We start from the raw sequence: 20,643 nt of genomic DNA on the forward strand, positions 1-20,643 counted from the left end.
TAAAATATGCAAAAACCACTGTCTTCCTAAATGCTGTAAAGAAACTCTTTGCAAATGTTGAATTTTATTATAGTGATATTTAAGTCTGTGTCGATAAAAGTGCAAACTGAGCACATAAAATAGTAACAAAAATAAATAAATTAAAATGCAACTGGGCCTATGGGGCTTCAGGGAGTGTCATATATATGAAACAGTCTTCTGTTCTATAACAAAAAAAAAAACAGGTCATCATTCCTTTGTCGTGGACCACCACTGTGGTTGGAGGAGAGATGCAGGATGTGGCTGCTGGCCAGTTGTGCCTGCTGAGCTGCTGGGCTGAGGGCTGCTGAGGTGAGGACCGTTGGCCTGAGGGGTGCTGGACTGAGAGCTGCTTGGCACAGGCAACAGACCAGTAGATGTCTGTTGCGGAAACAATTTGAAACAACGTTTATTAATGTGTTGTTCAGTAGCCAGTGGTGCCAAACAAATAAACAATGGAGCTCTAGCTCCAGTCACGAACTCCACTGGTGTTGTGAGCTATTCAGTTCCTTTGTTGACTAATTTCAGACTTCAAAATAGTTAGTCTCCAAAGGAGTCACTAATGCTTAATTCTCTGCAATAGTGGTTATGTCCAACAATAGAAATATTTGAATTATACCATAGCCAAAACTTGACTCATATCGACAGTGTATGTCCACACAATGACTTCGCTGTAGGCTATTCTGCTGGTATTTTCATGTTTTTGCCATCTGACCAAAAAATTGTCACCACACAACAGCACTGGAATTCTCATTAACAACGTGCTGATGGTTCGGAACCAAACGAAGGCTACTGTAACCATAATTGCTTACCTGTACCCCGTCGAAATTCGTTTCAGACTCCCGATGCCAGACACGGGGAGAGTGACAGGTGCGCGTCAAGTGCCGCATAGGGGCAGCGCGGCCAAATGCGTTGGTCATGTGATGCAATGCGGGCGCGGGAGTATAAAGAGGCCTTTAGTCACTCCAGTGTCTCCTGGGTCTTGTGCAGGAACCCCTCACCGTGGAGGCGTTTAGGAGGCATCCTAACCAAATGCCCAAGCCTCCTCATCTGGATCCTCTCAATGTGGCGGATTAGCTGCTCTACACTGAACCCTTCCTGGATGACCCAGCTTCTCAGCCTATCTCTGAGGGAGACCACCCTGAGGAGGAAACTCATTTCGGCTGCTTGTATCTGTGATTTTGTTCTTTTGGTCACAACTCACAACTTATGGCCATAGCTGAGGGTGGGAACGCAGATCGACCTGTAAATTGAGAGCTTTGCCTTTCAGCTCAGCTCATTCTTGACAGATGACAGACCGATGCAGAGTCCCCCTTACTGCAGATGCTGCACCAATTTTCCTGTCGATATCCTGCTTCATTCTTCCCTCACTTGTGAACAAGATACTATAGAATTCCTCCACTTGGGCTTCACCGCTTCACACTTGGCTGTGAACCAGTCCGGCGTGAGTTGAAGATTGTGGCTTGATGAAGCCAACAGAACCATATCATCTGCAAAAAGGAGAGATGCAATCCTGAGGCCACCAAACTTTAACCCTTCAACACCTGTGCTGTGTCTAGAAATGTTGTCTGTTAAATAACTGAATTAGTGACAAAGGGCAGCCTCTGTGGTGTCCAACCCTCACAGGAAATGAATTTGACTTAACTGCCAAATATTCAGAACAAACTCTGACACGGTTGTCTAGGGGCTGAACGGACCGTATCAGGGGTCCGGTACACCGTACTCCATGAGTACCCCTCACAGGACTCTGAGGGACACGGTCGTTTGCCTTCTCCATGTCCACAAAGCACATGAGGACAAGTTGAGCAAAATCGCACCTTTTTTGCCAAAAAGGCCTGATAGGACTCCTCCTCCAGCTGGAAGTCATCCCTCACCCCTGGTGTCCACCAACAGTTTTTTGAATTATCACCATGGCAGGGACTGACTACCTTATGCCCACAACTCCTGTCACCCACCTCAACAATGAAGGGACAGAAAATGGGCACTTGGACTCACTGTCCCCGCCTACCCATTGACATGGTCGAAGTTCTGCCGGAGGTGGTAGTTGAAACTCCTTCTGACAGGGGTTCTCTGCCAGACATTCCCAGCAGATCCTCCGCCAAGGTCCCCGCCTTCGGCCACCACCGAACGCACATTACACAAACTCCACACAGAAAGAAACCGTTTAATAGTTTTTTAAAATGAAGGCATTGGGTATTTATGGGCCCCCATCAAATCCTGCATGGCAGTATGAAGTAGAGTGAGATGTTCAGGCTTCTTTATACTCATGCGGGCGGCGACCACGCTGAAGTCACTGCAGCTATCCCGCGCGCAGTTTGTCTTTATACTCGAGCACAACCCACGCGCGCAGTTTTGAAAATGTGCTGCAGTTGACCTCCAAATTCGGGGGTGTCGCAACGACTGGTATTGGCTAGGACACCACAGGATGGAGTTTCCTCTGCATTTTTTGGCCATTTCCAGTAGCCGTTTTTACTTTCCGTAACAAGGAACAAAGCAACAATAATGGCAACGGTGGAACAGTGTCTGCTAGAACAAATGGACCTAGGTGACCAGATGATACGTTTAATTATGCTGCAAAATCGATCAAGAAGGCGTCGGCATAGATGGTATGTAGAACCAAGGGGCACACTGAGTACGTCACCACATCATGTGACTAAAACGGATCAATCACAAGAGATGATCTCCGCGGATTTCTACGCGCAGCAACAATTTTTGCCGTGTGCGCGTCAAGCTACGCAGAGGGGCCGTGCTGGCCAATTTATCGGTCACGTGATGCAATGCGGGCATTGTCGGCCGCGCGAGCGCAGAGAGGCCTTTAATCTTGCATTAATTGTGCAGTGGATATGGGAGTTATGTGAGAGACATAACTGTTTTGGAATTATTGTGGTTGTTACTAAATTACCATTTGTTCACAGGCACCTCACATAATTTAGGTTTCATGTTTTATTGTCTAATATTGATGTGTCCGACTTGTAAGTGAAGGCATTGTTCATGGAGTTATTTTCTTGTTTCTCATGAATGTGCAAAAGCAATGTTGCATTTACATTATGTATTAGTATTTATGTCACAAAGATGCATCTTGCACATTTTTAAAACACTGCATTATACTGTATAATGCCGGTAATGGGTGCTGACAGTTCTTTGTTTAGTTCGCAAAGATGCAAATTACACAACAAATAAACGCTACAATACGCTGCTAAAACTTGCCTGGAGAAAAAAAAAAAAAAAAAAAACATGCCTTGTGATTTTACGGCCTTGTGTGCATTGCACTCGTTGCATGATCAGTGAGGTGTATGTGTGCGTGCGTGTGTCAACCAGGAGGGGGATGAGCCAGGCGACCGGCGCACAGGCAGAGAATCTGCACACATTACAAACATCCAGCCATCCGTTTTCTATGCCCCTTCTCCTCATGAGGGTCGCGGGCGTGCTGGAGCCTATCCCAGCTGTCATCGGGCAGGAGGCTGAACTGGTTGCCAGCCAATCGCAGGGCACATACAAACAAACAACCATTCACACTCACATTCACACCTACGGGCAATTTAGAGTTGTCAAATAACCTACCATGCATGTTTTGGGGATGTGGGAGGAAACTGGAGTGCCCGGAGAAAACCCACGCAGGCACGGGGAGAACATGCAAACTCCACACAGGCAGGGCCGGGGATTGAACCCGGGTCCTAAGAACCAGTCGCCCACCGTGCCGCCACATTACAAACAACTAAATACAATTCAACCTAGTAGCTAGTAGTAGGGGTGGCTTGTCGGGCATCAACCCCTGGGCTGATTTTTCCGCCATTTTGCGAGCAGCCAAACACGTTGCCTGGCGGCACTTGCATTGACTTTATTTTATGTGCTCATGTTGGGCGAATAGTTAAATTCGCACCATTCCTCAACAAAACAAAACTCGATATAATTATAAACATGCTAATAATAATCCATCCATCCATCCATTTTCTGAGCCGCTTCTCCTCACTAGGGTCGCGGGCGTGCTGGAGCCTATCCCAGCTATCATCGGGCAGAAGGCGGGGTACACCCTGAACTGGTTGCCAGCCAATCGCAGGGCACATAGCAACAAACAACCATTCGCACTCACAGTCATGCCTACGGGCAATTTAGAGTCTCCAATTAATGCATGTTTTGGGGATGTAGGAGGAAACCGGAGTGCCCGGAGAAAACCCACGCAGGCACGGGGAGAACATGCAAACTCCACACAGGCGGGGCCGGGGATTGAACCCGGGTCCTCAGAACTGTGAGGCTGACGCTCTAACCGCTTAATAATAATCCATCCATCCATTTTCTACACCGCTTATAGGGTCGCAGGTATGCTGGAGCCTATCCCAGCTACATAACTGCAGACAGGAGGTGCGGTACACCCTGAACTGGTTGTGAGCAAATCGCAGGGCACATATAAACAAACAACCATTCGCACTCACATTCATACCTGCAGACAATTTAGAGACTACTATGTTGCGATGTTTAAAATAGAAACGTCCCTTATCCATCCCTTTCTTTTTTGACTATGGTGTGGGTCCGTTTTTGACTGCTTCTGGGTCTGGACGTGGACCATGAGTTAGTGACCCCTGTTTTAAACGAGCTGTTTAGCTCCTTAGCACTCTAGCTAGTTAGCTTGTCGGCTTGCGAGCGTAATAAATGGTTAACTTTCCCTAAAATGTCACAGTTTTTTGCAGCTACGGAGCAAAAGCCATTCGCCAGCGGCTCGCTGCGTCGTGAGCTGCACTCCGGGTGTTACCACAACACTGAAAATGTATAAAGTCCAGAAAAAAAGTCTTGTGTCCCTTGTATTTATGAAACGATAACCCACCCTACTCTTCTTCTGATTGGCTAGCACCAAGACAGGACTCGTACATTTTGGTGGATAATGATTCACTGAAGCACTTCAGCAACACACACACACAAGGCTGGAAATATAATTTTTTTTGAGGAGCAGTTTTGCTAATCATTTCTTCATTCAAGAAACAATTTTCTAATATTCATTCATTCATTTCCCATACCACTGATCCTCACTAGGGTCACAGGTGTGCTGGAGCCTATCCGAGCTAACTCAAGGCGAGAGGTGGGGTACACCCTGAACTGGTCGCCAGCCAATTGCAGGGCACATATATCTTAAAAAAACATTCTGACTCACATTCACACCTACGGGCAATATAGAGTCTTCAGTTAACCTACCATGCATGTTTTTAGATGTGGGAGGAAACTGGAGTACCCGAAGAAAACCCACGCAGGCATGGGCAGACATGCAGACTCCACACAGGCGAAGCCGGATTTGAACCTGGGTCCTCAGAACTGTGAGGCAGATGTGCTATCCGGTCGTCCACCGTGCCGCCCTTTCTAATTTTGAGGACCAATTTTTTGCAGCTTTATCGCACAGAAACCCGAAGGATATGAAACAATAAAAATATGACAACAGTATAATAGGGGAGTTGAATGAAGGGCTGCAGCTCAGGAACATTTTAGTACTCGAGTATCCTTCTGACAATTCTATCAATCAATTCTTTTGGACATATTTTTTATTTATTTTTTTTCTACAGATTTTTTCTTGGTTGGTCATCCACCGAAGCGGAGAAAAATAAAGAACTGGCTGATGACTTGTATAGGTTCTAATGCAGATTTGAAAAGGACACCTCCATATCCCTCACCCACCCAACCGCACCACCAACCACCACCATCACTTCTCTGACTACCCCTTCTGCATTGACCATTCTTTAACAGGATGTGAAACATGTCTTTAAACAACAAAACATCAACAAAGCGGCCGTCCCGAACAGTGTGTCCCCCGCCTGCTTTAAAGTCTGTGTCGATCAGCTGGCTCCAGCTTTCACACAGGTCTTAAATAAATATTTGGAACTGTGTGAAGTCCCATCCTGCCTCAATGGCTCCACCATCATCCCAGTCGGCAAGAAACCTGCAACTTCAGGACTGAATGACTACATACCTGTTGCCCTGACTACTGTATTCATGAAGTCCTTTGAACGCCTCATGCTGGAACACCTCAAGAGCATCAAAGGACCCCTGCTGGACCCCCCTGCAGTTTGCCTATTGAGCTAATAGGTCTGTGGATGATGCAGTCAACATTGGACTGCACTTCATCCTGGAACATCTCAACGGCACAGGGACCTACGAGAGGATGCTGTTCGTGGACTTCAGCTCCGTGTTCAACAACATCAACCCCGAACTCCTCCCCTTCAAGCTTCGCCAGCTCAATGTCTCACCTGCCATCTGCCAGTGGATTACAGCTTCCTGAGAAACTCTGCTGCTTGTCTCTCGCTACACAAACGACGGTCGTGTATATTTCTGTTCAGAAAACTTAATTAATGAGTTCAGGGATGACAGGATAACATTTGCGTTCTTCTTCGTTCCCTGGGGCCCATTTCCATTGAAGCGGGAGGATGTGGTAAGTGAGGATGTTTAGTTAACATCAAAGATGGGTCACCACGTTGTTGATTAGCCAACTGGAGGGCAACATGATTTTGAAAATTGACCGGATCTTCTCTGCCGCAACAGCTGTGCGTCTCAATTGACAAGTCAAGACTGCACAGAACACTGCAGCAGTTCCGTTTCCGCTCCCAGCCGACTCGGTAACGGCGGCCAAGCTCAAAGAACCAATCATTTCATAAACCGATTCCGTTCATGACGTTCACTGTAAAAATTGGTTCTTTTGAACAAAATATTCGCGAACGAAACAACACCTGCAGCTATAAAAACTGCAAATGTGTATACAAGTCTTAAAAATGTACACTTCTTTTTTATTTTCACTCATAACTTCACACAGGCTGCTTTCCAAGTAAATTCTCTTGCATTCTGGGGTAGAACTCTCCCCTTTACACTACTTACAGGCAGTGGTTTGAATTCCAAAGTTTTGGTTGGACTTTTATATACATTTGCAGTTTTTAGCGCTTAAAAATGCTTCCCAGCGCCTGTCGGTGATAGTCAGCTCTGCATAATACTATATGTGGCGACAAGGTAGCCAACAACACATGCAGACCAAGTACCCTGTACTAAAAGATAAGCCGTTGTAGTTTTTTGATAGAAAAGATCAACTGAATACCCTGCTCCCATTTCCAACATCCTATCTTTATGAAGGGGGCTTTTCTGCTGTGACGAAGCGAAAATTACAGAGCAGACTGGACAAGGAACAAGCCCAAGGCTCACAATGATTTGGCGTTATGATGAGTTGTTGTATTTAACATTTGTTTTTAAACCGGTTGTGTTCATTTATTTTTGCTGTAGAATCACAGTGTGTATGCAAATTATTCAGACCGCCTTAATTTTTTCTCTCTTTGTTATATTGAAGCCATTTGCTAAAATCATTTAACTTCATCTTTTTTTTCCCTCAATGTACACTCAGCACCCCATATTGACAGGAAAAAACTGAATTGTGGACATTTTTATGATTTATTAAAAAAGAAAAACTGAAATATCACACAGCCATAAGTATTCAGACCCTTTGCTCAGTATTGAGTAGAAGCACCCTTTTGAGCTCATACAGCCATGAGTCTTTTTGGAAGTGATGCAACAAGTTTTTCACACCTGGATTTGGGGATCCTCTGCCATTTCTTCTTGCAGATCCTCTCCAATTCTGTCAGGTTGGATGGGGAATGTTGGTGGACAGCCATTTTCAGGTCTCTCCAGAGATGCTCAATTGGATTTAAGTCAGGGCTCTGGCTGGGCCATTCAAGAATAGTCACTGAGTTATTCTGAAGCCACTCCTTTGTTATTTTAGCTGTGTGCTTAGGGTCATTGTCTTGTTGGAAGGTGAAGCTTCGGCCCAGTCTGAGGTCCTGAGCACTCGCGTAATTTTCTTAATCCGGTTTGCCACAAAGAGGAACTTTAATGTATATCTACTTACAAAAATCACAGCCTCCCTGTATATTCCCAATTACAGCCTTCCAGCCGCATACTTGTGTGCCACTCCGTAAAAAAAAACACACAAAATGATTCCCTCTGACACACAAGTTAACACATTTTTCATTACTTTGCAACCTATGTCAAAGCTCCTCTTCTAGGCATAAACAAGACTAAAGCCATCGTATGCGTTAATGTGCTTCTCACAATCCTCTATCACGTCAAGTGCTCTCTAAGCATCCATCCATTTTCTGAGCCGCTTCTCCTCACGCGGGTCGCAGGCGTGCTGGAGCCTATCCCAGCTATCATCGGGCAGGAGGCGGGGTACACCCTGAACTGGTTGCCAGCCAATCGCAGGGCACATACAAACAAACAACCATTTGCACTCACAGTCATGCCTACGGGCAATTTAGAGTCTCCTATTAATCTACCATGCATGTTTTTGGGATGTGGGAGGAAAGCGGAGTGCCCGGAGAAAACCCACGCAGGCATAGGAAGAACATGCAAACTCCACACAGGCGGGGCTGGGGATTGAACCCCAGTCCTCAGAACTGTGAGGCTGACGCTCTAACCAGTCGTACACCGTGGCGCCACTCTCTAAGCAATATATATCAAATCCCATTCACCAGCTCAGATAGCAACTTGCACGTCATTTATTCAAACTCCGAAGCGTTTTCTGACACCAAAAACCTCCCGTACTGTTTTCAGGCTTTTATCCCAGGCACGCAGAGCCGCTCTGGTCCGCTCTGCTGACCCGGAAATAGAAAGTCACGATGCCACTCTGGCTTGATCACATCCGCCGGGCACACACGCCTTAATTTCCATCCATCCATCCATTTTCTGAGCCGCTTCTCCTCACTAGGGTCACGGGCGTGCTGGAGCCTATCCCAGCTGTCATCGGGCAGGAGGCGGGGTACACCCTGAACTGGTTGCCAGCCAATCGCAGGGCACATAGAAACTAACAACCATTCGCACTCACAGTCAATCCTACGGGCAATTTAGAGTCTCCAATTAATGCATGTTTTTGGGATGTGGGAGGAAACCGGAGTGCCCGGAGAAAACCCACGCAGGCACGGGGAGAACATGCAAACTCCACACAGGCGGGGACGGGGATTGAACCCCGCACCTCAGAACTGTGAGGCTGACGCTCTAACCAGTCGGCCACCGTGCCGCACGCCTTAATTTATCTATTATTTAATTTATCTTCCAGGATATCATATGCATACCTATTTATACATACAATATGTATGCCTTATTTATTTAGTTAATAAATATAATCGGTACCCTTTGAAGCGCTTTATAACTTTTTACAAATATAGTCATATAATTGTATTCATCAAAGTTCTAAGGTTTACTTTATATTGTGTACACAATTTATAAAACGTATCGCACAGAATATTTATACCATTCACACTTAGTCCACGTTTTTTTACAATAGAGGCCTGCGCAGGACATGTTAGGGACAAGTAGAACCACTTGTCCGATCTGATTACTCGTGGAAACTCATACGTCGGAATATAATGGTTAACCAGCGCTTTGTCGACAGACGGCACGTTTTCTTTTGCACAAGGATAGCCTTTGGGCCATCCAGAAAAAGTGTCGACAATCATTAATAAGTACCTTATGCTTTGGACTGGGACCACCATTGTCGGTTCGGTCCATTACCACCACATCATTCAGGCATCGGCCCATCTCAGTGTGTTGCAATTCCCTCTTCGTTGTAGGGCAAACACTGAAATTTTGACATATATCACAAAAAACACAAAAATCTTTTACCTTACGCAGAAGATCAGGGTGCCACCAAAAGCGCAGCTGTACAGCATTGACACATAACTCTTATGTGTCGGGGTGTGTGCTTCCTCCTCCACTAACCACACGAACTTTCCTGTAGTTAAGACCAGTTTCCTAGGGCCTCTCATCGGGCCAAACCACAGCTTCTCCTTGTCATCATACTCAGCACCTGTCTTTCGCCTCTTATGCTTGTCTTCCTCTGGCGCCGCCTCTTGGAGGTCGCGCACCACATCAACTGTTACTGCAGTGAGAAAGTCAATTAACTGATCCTGTTTAACAACATATTTTCCTTCAGCATCCATTTATTAGCCTGCTACTTTTTTCAGCACCATTAATAAATAGTAACACTCTGACTTTCAGATACCTCCAGTGCCCTACAAATGGCCAGCAGTTCTGTAGCTTGAGCGGAGAGTTTCATAACATCATTTATGGACCAAAGCGTTTGGATTTCAGACTTTGGGTTTCCGCGATATCTTCTACGGCCTCTTGTTTACAAGGATACTACTGCACGTTAACAAAAGCAGTCGGGTCTACCTCGAATGTTACCGGAGTCACGGATGCCATCTGCAGGCCCCTCGGACCACAGTAAGTCCGGCAGCGAGTTCAACAGCTGTGCGCCGTCCTCATGGTCCGAGAGCTCTCTGCCATGGAATCGTGCCAAAGTCACATGCTCCAACATTCCCCGTCTACCGTGGCACCCTGAATACAAAAACATTCAGTACAAGGAAAGTACAACACATTGTATTTGACCTTGTTGCCAATCATTTGCCAAATGGCATTTTCTTACCATCGGTCCCAGTTCTCAGGCTTCATGACCTAGTGCAAGTGAAAAAGTGTTTCACTTGGTTTCTGCAGCGGTCGCTTCCGGAAGTTCCATGCAGTGGACAATTTTCCCCTCTCAGTTCATATCGTCAGTCCGTCCGGGCTACAAAGGATGGTAGCCCTGGTTTAGATAAGCAGATCTCTGCCCATCAGATTCACTGGAGCCCCTCCTTTCATGAGGACAAACTGATGTTCATGTGTCTGTCCAGCAATTTCAGTCTTTAATGGTGTCGTAATCGGCAGACTCATGGGCACTCCTGCACAGCTCATTCAGGTGGTCGTCTTCCCTTAGCGGGGTTAAGAGGCTCTGTCTTTCCTCCGTCTGCTGGCTCCGGGCTCATTGGGCATTCGGACCAGTCCTCATCGCAGTAGTACTGGCGAGATGGCTCTTGTTGCTGTGGAGCCTGCTGCGGATGCTGTTGTCAGGGTGCGGGGCCGCGTCAACCTCTCCCTCGTGGAGCTTTGTAGCCTCCTCTTTGAGGTGTGGCCCCTCCGGGTTCCACTGGAGGTCGCTGTTGAATCATTGGGGAAACAGTACATTGGCGATACCAGTGTCCATACTGACCACAATTGAAGCACGCTTGGTCCGTTGGAGGTCGGCGAGCGCTTCCCCTGCCTCCGTTGGTGTATCCCCTGTCACAACTCCCGCCTCGTCTCCTCGTTGACCCCTGCGCCATCCACATCTGCTTTTCTGTTTCCATTTTTATTTTTTATTTATTTATTTTTTTAATGGCCACTTTACGGGCCTGGGCCAATTGTAGCTTCAAAAGTTGTTCGTGCATGTCCTTTACCTCATCTGATGATTTGTGTTGTCTGTCGACAAAAAGTTTCAAATGGTGTGACACATGACAATTAAAGTAGCATCTCCCCCTTTCATGAGGTCAGGGTCTTTAAAAGTTCAGTCCTAACTTCAGCTGGCAATCTGTCAAGCAAAGCAATTCTATAAATAACATTTGCCTCCCTTAAATGGGAGGGATGTGACCTTGTCTTATCTGTCCAAATACTTGTGCAATTTTCAAAGTGAGAACTGGGATCCATGATAGTTTTGTAGTCCGGGTGCCTCGTCTCGTCGGCTCGGAGAGCGGGAGCATGTCACGGATGACCGCAAACATACGTCAGCACACGCCAGGCTCATGTTGTCCGTCAACTTTTTCAGCCCCTGGATCCAAATTACACCAACAGCAGCCAGTCCGGGCAGCCGTTTCTGTAAAAAACTCAAAATCTTTTAAGGACAATTTTTGTATATTTACCCACCTTTTTGAATGCGGGCTCGTACGGAATTGATAGGAGTTTTATTTCCCCTCTACAGTTGGTCTGTCATTAGAGCAGCTCCCTTGACCGGCATATAGGAACGTCACTGGGGCCGTTTTCGGGAAGGTCCGTAAATTGTATTCAGCGGGGGAATTTGTCGCTCTTTTTTTTCCCGCTGAACAGCTGCCATGGCAGGGCACACCAGACAAATGTCATTAATTTTTCTCCTCGATTTTTCATTCTCTTCTATTTTCTTATTCAAATCTCTTTTCTCTCTCCACCCTGCAGCATCCAACTTTTCCTTCATCTTTTTTCCCTTTCAGAACAACCTCTCTGTTACGTGAAACAACTTACATTCCTTTTTCTTTTCCACTTTTCCCACACACTTCTTAATCCTGCTTGTTTCTTTTTCTGACTTTCTATTTCAATCCACAAATCCTCCAATGACTTCTGGTAATCACTCCGACACATATCACATTCATTACCTCTACACTCGACTGTCCAATTCACAACCCCGAGTTTTGGTGGCACACTCATCTTATTCTACATCGGTTTTTGGGGGTCCCAAAATCCCCAAGCTCTACCGAAACGTTACAATTTGAAACCGCGTCCGATTTCAAGTCAGTCTACGACGGGACAAGTAGGTACCTTGTTACCCTTCTCCCAGGATTTTCTATTATCCTGGTTTGTCAGGTACCTTGTTACCCTGACGTCAGGTCCTCTGTTACCCTGACTTCTGATTATGCAATTTTAACAACACAACGTCTTATTAACTATTGACAACAAAACAACTGTACCACAAGTCTCCCAAATTTCGCAATTTACAATCTGCAGAATTCGTGATATAATCAATCAGGCTTCTGCTCACCTTTTTTATTTCGGTGCACCGGGGGGATTTGCAGTCCAACTGAATTCCTGTCTGCTCCTCTTTCTTTTTATCTAATGTTCTTCCAGGATCACATCAGGGTCACCATTTGAAGGAACCTGTGTTTAAAATCTCCTATTTCTCTCGTGGTTCCCAGCGTGCTTGTTTTCGTGAAAGAACTACGTTCACAACAATGCATAAAAAACAACAAATTTATTCCTGACAGAGGAGTCTATACATTTTGCAGAGCTCTGGGTTCGTAACTATCCCTATCTTATCTTTAGCAGGTAGAGTAGTCGAACAAAAAACTGATTCTACCCCAGACTTATACAATGTTTCAAACGGGAAAGTATGGTATCGCTGTCGTCTGATTGGTCCGTGGTCTAATCTGACATCATCGTTGCTCGGCAGAATGATGACCATTTAATCTGGCTCCAGATGTCGCCTTCAGACTCCGGCCCACATTCCTGAATTCAATGTTTATAGTGGCTCCCCGCAGTCCTTTTCTTCTTTGACATCTGTTTTTTTATTGTCTCCAAATACACCCTGATGGGGGGGCTTTCCTGCAATAAACTCCTACCCCCTTATCTGATTATACTGCAATACACATCCTTGCTTACCTTCCAAACTAGTTACACCATGAAACTCTATATTATATTATATTACATATAGAATTACATATTAGAATATAAAGTATTCTATATTCCCTTCAGTAGTGACTATGGCCCGGTTGTCATAGCAACCCCTGTTGGAAGTGTGCATTTATTCCATACCCTTATTGAACAACGTATCTCCACAACTCCCGCTGCATATTCGTTGCTTTTCCAATGAAAGATGACCAAAGAATGAACACACACTCGTTGCAATTTGCTCCGTATTTATGTCCCAGAGCTCAGTATGATTACGTCACAGACACATGGAATTCCAGGGCCGTTTTTCCCTGTCCAAAAGTCCCGTCACTAGTAGACAGGGGAAAAGAACGCCTCTCCCTCATAGCCATTACATTTATAGTTTATGCTTTGACACTTCATGATGTTGCTGCTGTGCCCACGCCCCATCTGGCTGTTGGTGATAAGCGCCACCCGAGAGCAGGTGACGCAGGTACTCTTGCTGGTGTTGTCAAGAGCCTGACTTGTTTTCAGTTCATCAGCTGTCACCTGGGGCCACTTTTTGCAACATCTGAGACCTCCTGCGACTCCCGCCCTTCTGTGACAAACAAGATAAAAAATACACTTGGCAGCATATTGACAAAACATATATGTTTATGGCCAAAAATCATATGAGAGTACTTCTCCTTCTTGCACACAATGTTAGCTAGTTTTTTTTGCAATGTTAGCTGTTATGGTTATTTGAATAACTGGAATATTATATTTTTACATTTATTTCTTTAGCTAAAATATTTGCCTAATCCTTACAACTCCCTCTCTTGACCTCATGTCAGGTTCAAGACACCTAGAACATTTGTAAAAACAAGACGGACACAGAGGCAGTACAGTTTTCAGACTTGCAACGAGGACGGACGAGAGTGTACTGAATTACAATCTCCAACCCGTTCTAAGTTCACTCTGCCGAACCCTCTCTTTTTATTTCCTTAGGGCAGTTCCCTTGTTACATACGAGTTGCAACGTCTAAAAGGTGGGGGCATACATGCTTGTTGCAACTCATGTGATCAGCACATAACACTTTTTGTTGTGGTCGAGACAGTAGAGGGGTTATATGCTTCTTATCAAGAAACAGGAAACTCCTTGGCTCAAGTTTGTCCTTGCACCTGCAAGCACATGACTCATCCTGTGGGAAAAAGCTTTGCACGCAGTGATAAAACATTTCTCTAACTAGAAGTAAGCAGAAAAGCACAACACATGATAACTTATTTACATTTTTCTATCATTTCCCTCCTGTTTATCATTTTTGCTCATGTTTCACATCACTTATTTAGCAGCCGCTTCTTCTGATTTTTGGCTGTAAGATCATTATCATGAACACAAGACATGAAATGATTTATTTGATCTCCTCAGCTGAATCAAATAATGTTCCGATCTCCATTTCACTATCATCATCGTCATCAGAACTATCCTGGTTCTGTTTTGTTAGAAGGGGGTACATTTGTTCTGCACGATTGCTCATAGGTTGGATTGCGGTGGTGATTAATCTATTCAGAAGTGCTCGTAAACATGGAATACAGCAACATCCACACAATGTCAGTATTGCAGCAAATACTGCTATTGATATTAAAATTGATGAGACCAACATCTTATACTTGCCAAACACTTTCATCTATTCGTCCCACATGGATGTGTCCACGCCAGAATGTTCTTTCGTCTTGCGGTTGAGGGTGCGCAGGCCATCAATGGCCCTAGTCAGGCTGCCGTCTGCTGCGGTGTTATTTGTAATAAACGTACAGCACTGTTCTCCAAACATGGCACACACTCCTCCTCTCTCCGCAAGCAACATATCTAGTGCAATTCTGTTCTGAAATTATATTAAAGATGTGGCTGCCAATTGCTCATGTACGGCCTCAAAACCGTCCTATGTCCAATTTCTTAACCGCTGTACATTGTAGTGGATGTAGTTTATTCGGTCTACGTTTTTATTGGTTGTACACCACCAACAGATTGTAGATTCAAACCCTGATGCTACTTGATCTACTAATTTGTATTCATCAGGTACCCCTCTTGGAATTCCAATTGCATCTATGTAAGTTGGATCTGCCTGGGAGAAGGTTTTGATATATGTTTAGCAGAAGGTACCTCTGGCCTTGGGTGTTATCAGAAAAGGGAGTCATCCTAAGAACATCATTCTTCAGTAATCTACCTCGGGTGCTATAAAGAAGAAAAGGGAGTCATCCTAAGATGTGGGCACCCCTCTGGCCTTGGATGTTTTGGAAATGGAACTTAATTGTTAAAGAAAGGAACATAGCTTCATGAGTACAAATAGAACAATCCAACAATTCCCCTGTTTACATAGTGGAACTATGTAACATACCCTAAGCAGTACTACTCTATGTGGAAGACTATAAGAGGATATATAAATAATGTAGTCATGAGCTAAGCATTCTTCATAAGGCAGTACTACTCTTGAGACAGGCAAAAACCTCCCCATATATTGATTTGAGGAGGGAAAAAGACAAGTCCCGTAACATGCTAAGAGAAAAGACACTGTATATTCTTCATCAATAATTCATCCATCTGGACACGACGTCGTCTTGTGTGAGCAGAACTTCAGGAGTAGGAGCTCCTTCGGATGTCATCAACATCTGTGATTCCAGCTGGTTGATATTCTTTCCCACCACACCCGTGAGCATCTTGACACACAGTGTCCTCATACATGGAATAATACAGCATCCGAAAAGCAATAACAAAGTAACAGCAGTAACATTAGCAATTATGAATGTAATTACAAGGTGTTTCCATTTTCCAAACCACGTCGTAGCCCAATCTTCCAGGGGGTTGGAAACGCCTGTTGAATCTGCCATTTCAGCAGCCAAAGTTTGTAACCCATGTAGGGCTCTCGTTACTTTTCCATCCGGGGCTGTGTTGTTGGGAATAAAAGTACAACATTGCACCAAACACCATTCTTTTCGGCAAGGATCATGTCAAGGGCCAAGCGGTATAATGTCTTTACATAACGCCTTCGCTACTGTTAGTGCGTCGGGATGTTTTGTTTACCTCAGGTAACCTACGGGGTGCGTCGATACTGGTTCTACATGATGGGGTTTGGAGATGAGACACAAAAAGTAATGGGAGGCACAGTGGAGCAGTAGGCAACATCAGTTGGGCCCTGAGTCCACAGTGCCTCAAACAACTGCGCCAGAAGTCTTTCAGCGTCGTGGTGAACCATCCGCTCCCTAAAGTAATCTCGTGAAATTTGGTGGTATTCTAAAATTTAAGAATTTGTAACATAAGCCGAAATTCGATATGCTAACATAGTGGATGAAAATGCAACATCAATAATGGCGGTCTGGACCCAATCAGTGGCTTTTACGCACTGAGAAATTTCGGAGCCCAAATCTTTTGCCTGATGATGAGCTCCTATCGCCAATGATGTGTGGTACCGCCATGTCCCCCATTTCGTACCAGTCCCCCTGCTCCTGCGTAAGACAAACGTGAGGCAATGGCAGTTGAAATGACATACAAATAGTCAGAACATAATGACCACTGGTGACCTTCAATTCACGGACGGGCGGGCGATCCCCTCCAGTGTTTGCAACTCCTGATAGGTAAATTTAGTTCCCACAATTGCTTTCAAGTCTCCCAGAGCTAGTGGTATTCCCTGCATAATGTCTGTAAAGTGTTGCATAAAAGTTACACCTCCCCCAGTTGGGGGCGATAGTTTCTCACTTAAACATAAACGGTCAAAAGTTGAAAATGAAGTATAGATTAGTTGACATGGATTGGCAGGACTCACCAGGAGGTCTTCTGTAGTTTCTCCATCCCTTAGACACGCCCCCTGGGTATTTAACCTTTGACTCCCGCCTCTTCTTTCTCTCTGGTGTCTTGCTTCGCTGCGGTTCTTCCTTGCTAACATCTCTCCAGCTACGGGGTGGCTTCGGCCAACCCCCCTCCCCCTTCCTTTTCCTTTGTCCTTCGTTGCCACCACGTGTGCGAGTGACTGCCGGACCAAGACGGTGGTGCTTTCGATCAAAGCCGACCATGCGGGTCTGATCGTTTTCCCTAGATTGATCGAATGGCGGAGGTTCCAGCACACAATGCCCTGCATCCGTACCTGTTACACCCGCAGTTGAGAGTTAGCGCGGAGCCTGCAACAAGCTAAATAGGCAGGAAGCAAAGCAAATGTATTTATATAGCGCATTTCATACACAAGGTAACTCAATGTGCTTTACATGATTAAAAGCATTTAAAAACAAAGGAAAAAAGAGCTTATAAACATTGAAAACAAAGAGATGAAAATACAATTAAAACAGCATACAGTGCAAGAAATATCATTTAAAAGTGGAAATGCTCTAAAAAGCATGGGAAAAAGAAAAGTTTTTAACCTGGACTTAAAAACACGCACACTTGGGGCTGACGTCACTTCTGTTGGCAACTTATTCCCTTTGTGTGCAGCATAATAGCTAAATGCTGCTTCACCATGTTTGCTTTGGACTCTGTGCTCCACTAGTTGATCTGAGTTTGTCGATCTCAGAGCCCTACTGGGTTTATATCCCATTAACATTTCTTTCATGAATTCAGGACCTAAACTGTTTATTTATAGACCAGTAGCAGAACTTTAAAATAGATTCTAAAGCTGACTGGAAGCTAAAGAGTAAAGAGTATTGGAGTAATATTCTCTGACCTCTTTTTTCTGGTCAGAATCCGAGCTGCATCTGAATGAGCTGCAGCTGTTTAATGCTCTTTTGGGGGAGTCCAGTAAGAAGACCATTACAATAGTCTAGTCTACTTGAGATGAAAGCATGGATGAGCTTCTCCTGGTTTGCTTGACATATGCAAGCCTTCACTCTGGATATGTTCTTCAGATGGTAGAAGGCAGTTTTAGTCATTGATTTGATATGACTGTTAAAAGTCAGGTCGGAATCTATCAGAACACCAATGTTTCGGACTTGGTCTATGGTTTTTAAAGAAAGTGACTCCAGGAATTTACTAACAGCAATCCTCCTTTCTTTATTGCCAAAAACAATTATCTCAGTTTTGTTGTGGGTCAATTCAAGAAAATTTTGGCTTTATCCAGTTATTTATCTCTCTTCAACTAAACCTGCTTCCTTTCCTGCTGAGACAACTGAGAGAGACCACCTCCAAGGGCCAAATGATCCACGTTTGTGAGTAGGACATGACAATCGTTGCCAAAATGTACAACATTAGTGCCTACTAATTTTGAGGTAAAATACTATTTTCACACAAATCGCAAGTTTGCTCTCTCTTGCTATGAGTCAACTCATTCAACGCGCACATTTTTATTCCAACCACAAACGATGTCCTCCTCCCTTTTCGCATGCCTAGTTTCTTTCTATTACCATTATTCATGTTTCCTTTTTGTAGTTTGATCCCCCTGAATAGTTTCCCTCTAGTTTTCCCTTTAGATATAATACAATTTTCTATAAAATTCCATTTCTTGTTGTGTTTTGTGTTTGTTTTGAGTTAACAACAAAAAAACCTCTGTAATCGAGAACTTGTATTTCATAAATGTAGCAGCCTTCCAGATTATGAGACTGATCGAGGTTTTTCGTCCCTTTTCCTAAATTTTACTGTAGCCCTCAAAGGCAGTACTCACAAAACCGTTGAACCCTCAGTTCACTGGGGAAAAAAACCCCAAACCGATTGTCGTAGGAACGAGCCCTCAAAACGCTTCAGTAGGCACAGCGACTGGATCCCGTAGCGTCGAAGCGGCAGCCCGGTGGCGTTGAGCAGGCAGGACCCGTGGCGTTCAGCAGACAGGACTTTACTTTGAAATAGTAAATCCGTTCGCGTTGCCAACAGTCAAAAGTTCGTTCGCGTTCAAAACAGTCCAAAAATCCGTTCGTGTCCAAAAACCAGGTGCAGACCCCCGCGAAAAAAACTCTCCCTCTGGCGCCGCATCTCCCGCTCTTTCTCCCCACCACCCACCTCCTTCCCCCAATCCCATTGGACCACCACCCCTTCAATCAATCATTAAAACAAAAAAAAACCTGAAATGTTCACAGACCCCTCGGAACGCAGGACACCCCAGTATCCATCCACACAAAGAACCAAACAAACTTTTAACTAGTTTTCACAACAGCAATTCAAACAAATACAGTTCAACACATTTTAGTCAGTATACTACACTCTCCCCCCACAAAAAAAAAATGGTCATGCCCTCATGACATGTATAACAACATAAACTTTTATGAACAGGATAAACACTCCCCTCTCAAACCAATCCACTTATAAAAAATGCTCTTGTACCTCAAAGGTGATGGAGATAAGCCATATGTCTTATCATCAACCTTAGCTAGAGAGACAGTATGAGTACTAAATGCCACAGAGCTTGGACTCCCTAACAAGTCATAGGTTAGTCGGGTAGGAACCCTTTTCAGTCTTTGAGGCCGTCGTGCCTCGTCTGAACTCTCTGTAACACTGTCTTGTCTCGCAGTCGTTACATCGAATGTCTGTGCTTCAGTGTCCCTTCCAGTATCAACAGTACTTTCAAAAGTCTCATCTTGCACTACGGATCCATCGTCATCTGTTGCCGCAGATGCCTCAACTGTAACCTCATCCATCTCTTGGTTAATTGGAGGGACAACTTGATCCAAATCCATGCTGACAGGTTCTGATTGAACAGTTTCCTGAGCTTCCGGTTGTCTTGACTCACATATGGAGTGATAATCATACCACACACCCATTTCATCCTCTTCTGAGTCAGATGCAGACTCAATCTTTTCAACATGATCAAGCGCTGGTACACCAGAAAGATTACAGTTTTCAGCCCTCTTTGCTTTGAGTCTTTTGCTGGCTCTCCTTTTGCGTTGAAGTGTATCTTCGTTCTTTTCCACATTCAATTTCACTTCCTGTCCAATGGGCAGAATGTGATTTCGGTGCAATACTTTGTTAGAGCCTTGTCCGTTCTCTGGCTTCAACTTGAACACAGGCAAACCAGGGAGTTGACTCTCCACAACGTATGGTGTAGCTTTCCAACGATCAGCTAGCTTGTGTTTTCCTTGCAGTCCAAGATTTCTGATTAACACCCTGTCACCAGAGACTAATGGACAGAAACGAACTCTCTGATTGTAGCGTTGTTTGTTCCCTTCATTTTTTTTTCTAGCCATGCTCTCGGCGAGCTGGTAGGCAGTCTGTAATTCTCGTTTCATGTTTTTGACGTATTTCAGATAGGACTTGGTGGATGTACCATCACTTGAGACTCCAAATGCCACATCTACTGGCAGTCTAGCCTCTCAACCGAACATGAGAAAATATGGCGAGTGGCCTGTTGACTCATTTAGCGTGCAGTTGTATGCATGCACCAGCTGACTGATGTATTTACTCCATTTACTTTTGTCCTGCGCATCAAGAGTACCAAGCATGTTGAGAAGAGTTCTATTGAAACGCTCAGGTTGCGGGTCACCC

The 20,643-nt window shown here is 44.7% G+C and overlaps 1 long non-coding RNA gene across 1 annotated transcript in view; it reads right to left on the minus strand.

The window, feature by feature from the left end:
• Window positions 1–267: 267 nt before the first annotated feature.
• The window catches only part of LOC133485387 (uncharacterized), a 43,531-nt gene continuing 23,155 nt past the window's right edge, over window positions 268–20,643 (minus strand). The window contains exons 2-5 of the long non-coding RNA XR_009790681.1: window positions 10,457–17,329; window positions 10,204–10,368; window positions 831–1,508; window positions 268–399 (exon numbers count right to left, since the gene is read on the minus strand). This is a non-coding gene — a long non-coding RNA (uncharacterized LOC133485387). The remainder of the gene's footprint in view (window positions 400–830; window positions 1,509–10,203; window positions 10,369–10,456; window positions 17,330–20,643) is intronic.

This window comes from Phyllopteryx taeniolatus, chromosome 11 (assembly GCF_024500385.1).
Source record: "Phyllopteryx taeniolatus isolate TA_2022b chromosome 11, UOR_Ptae_1.2, whole genome shotgun sequence".
Classification (NCBI taxonomy): domain Eukaryota; kingdom Metazoa; phylum Chordata; class Actinopteri; order Syngnathiformes; family Syngnathidae; genus Phyllopteryx; species Phyllopteryx taeniolatus.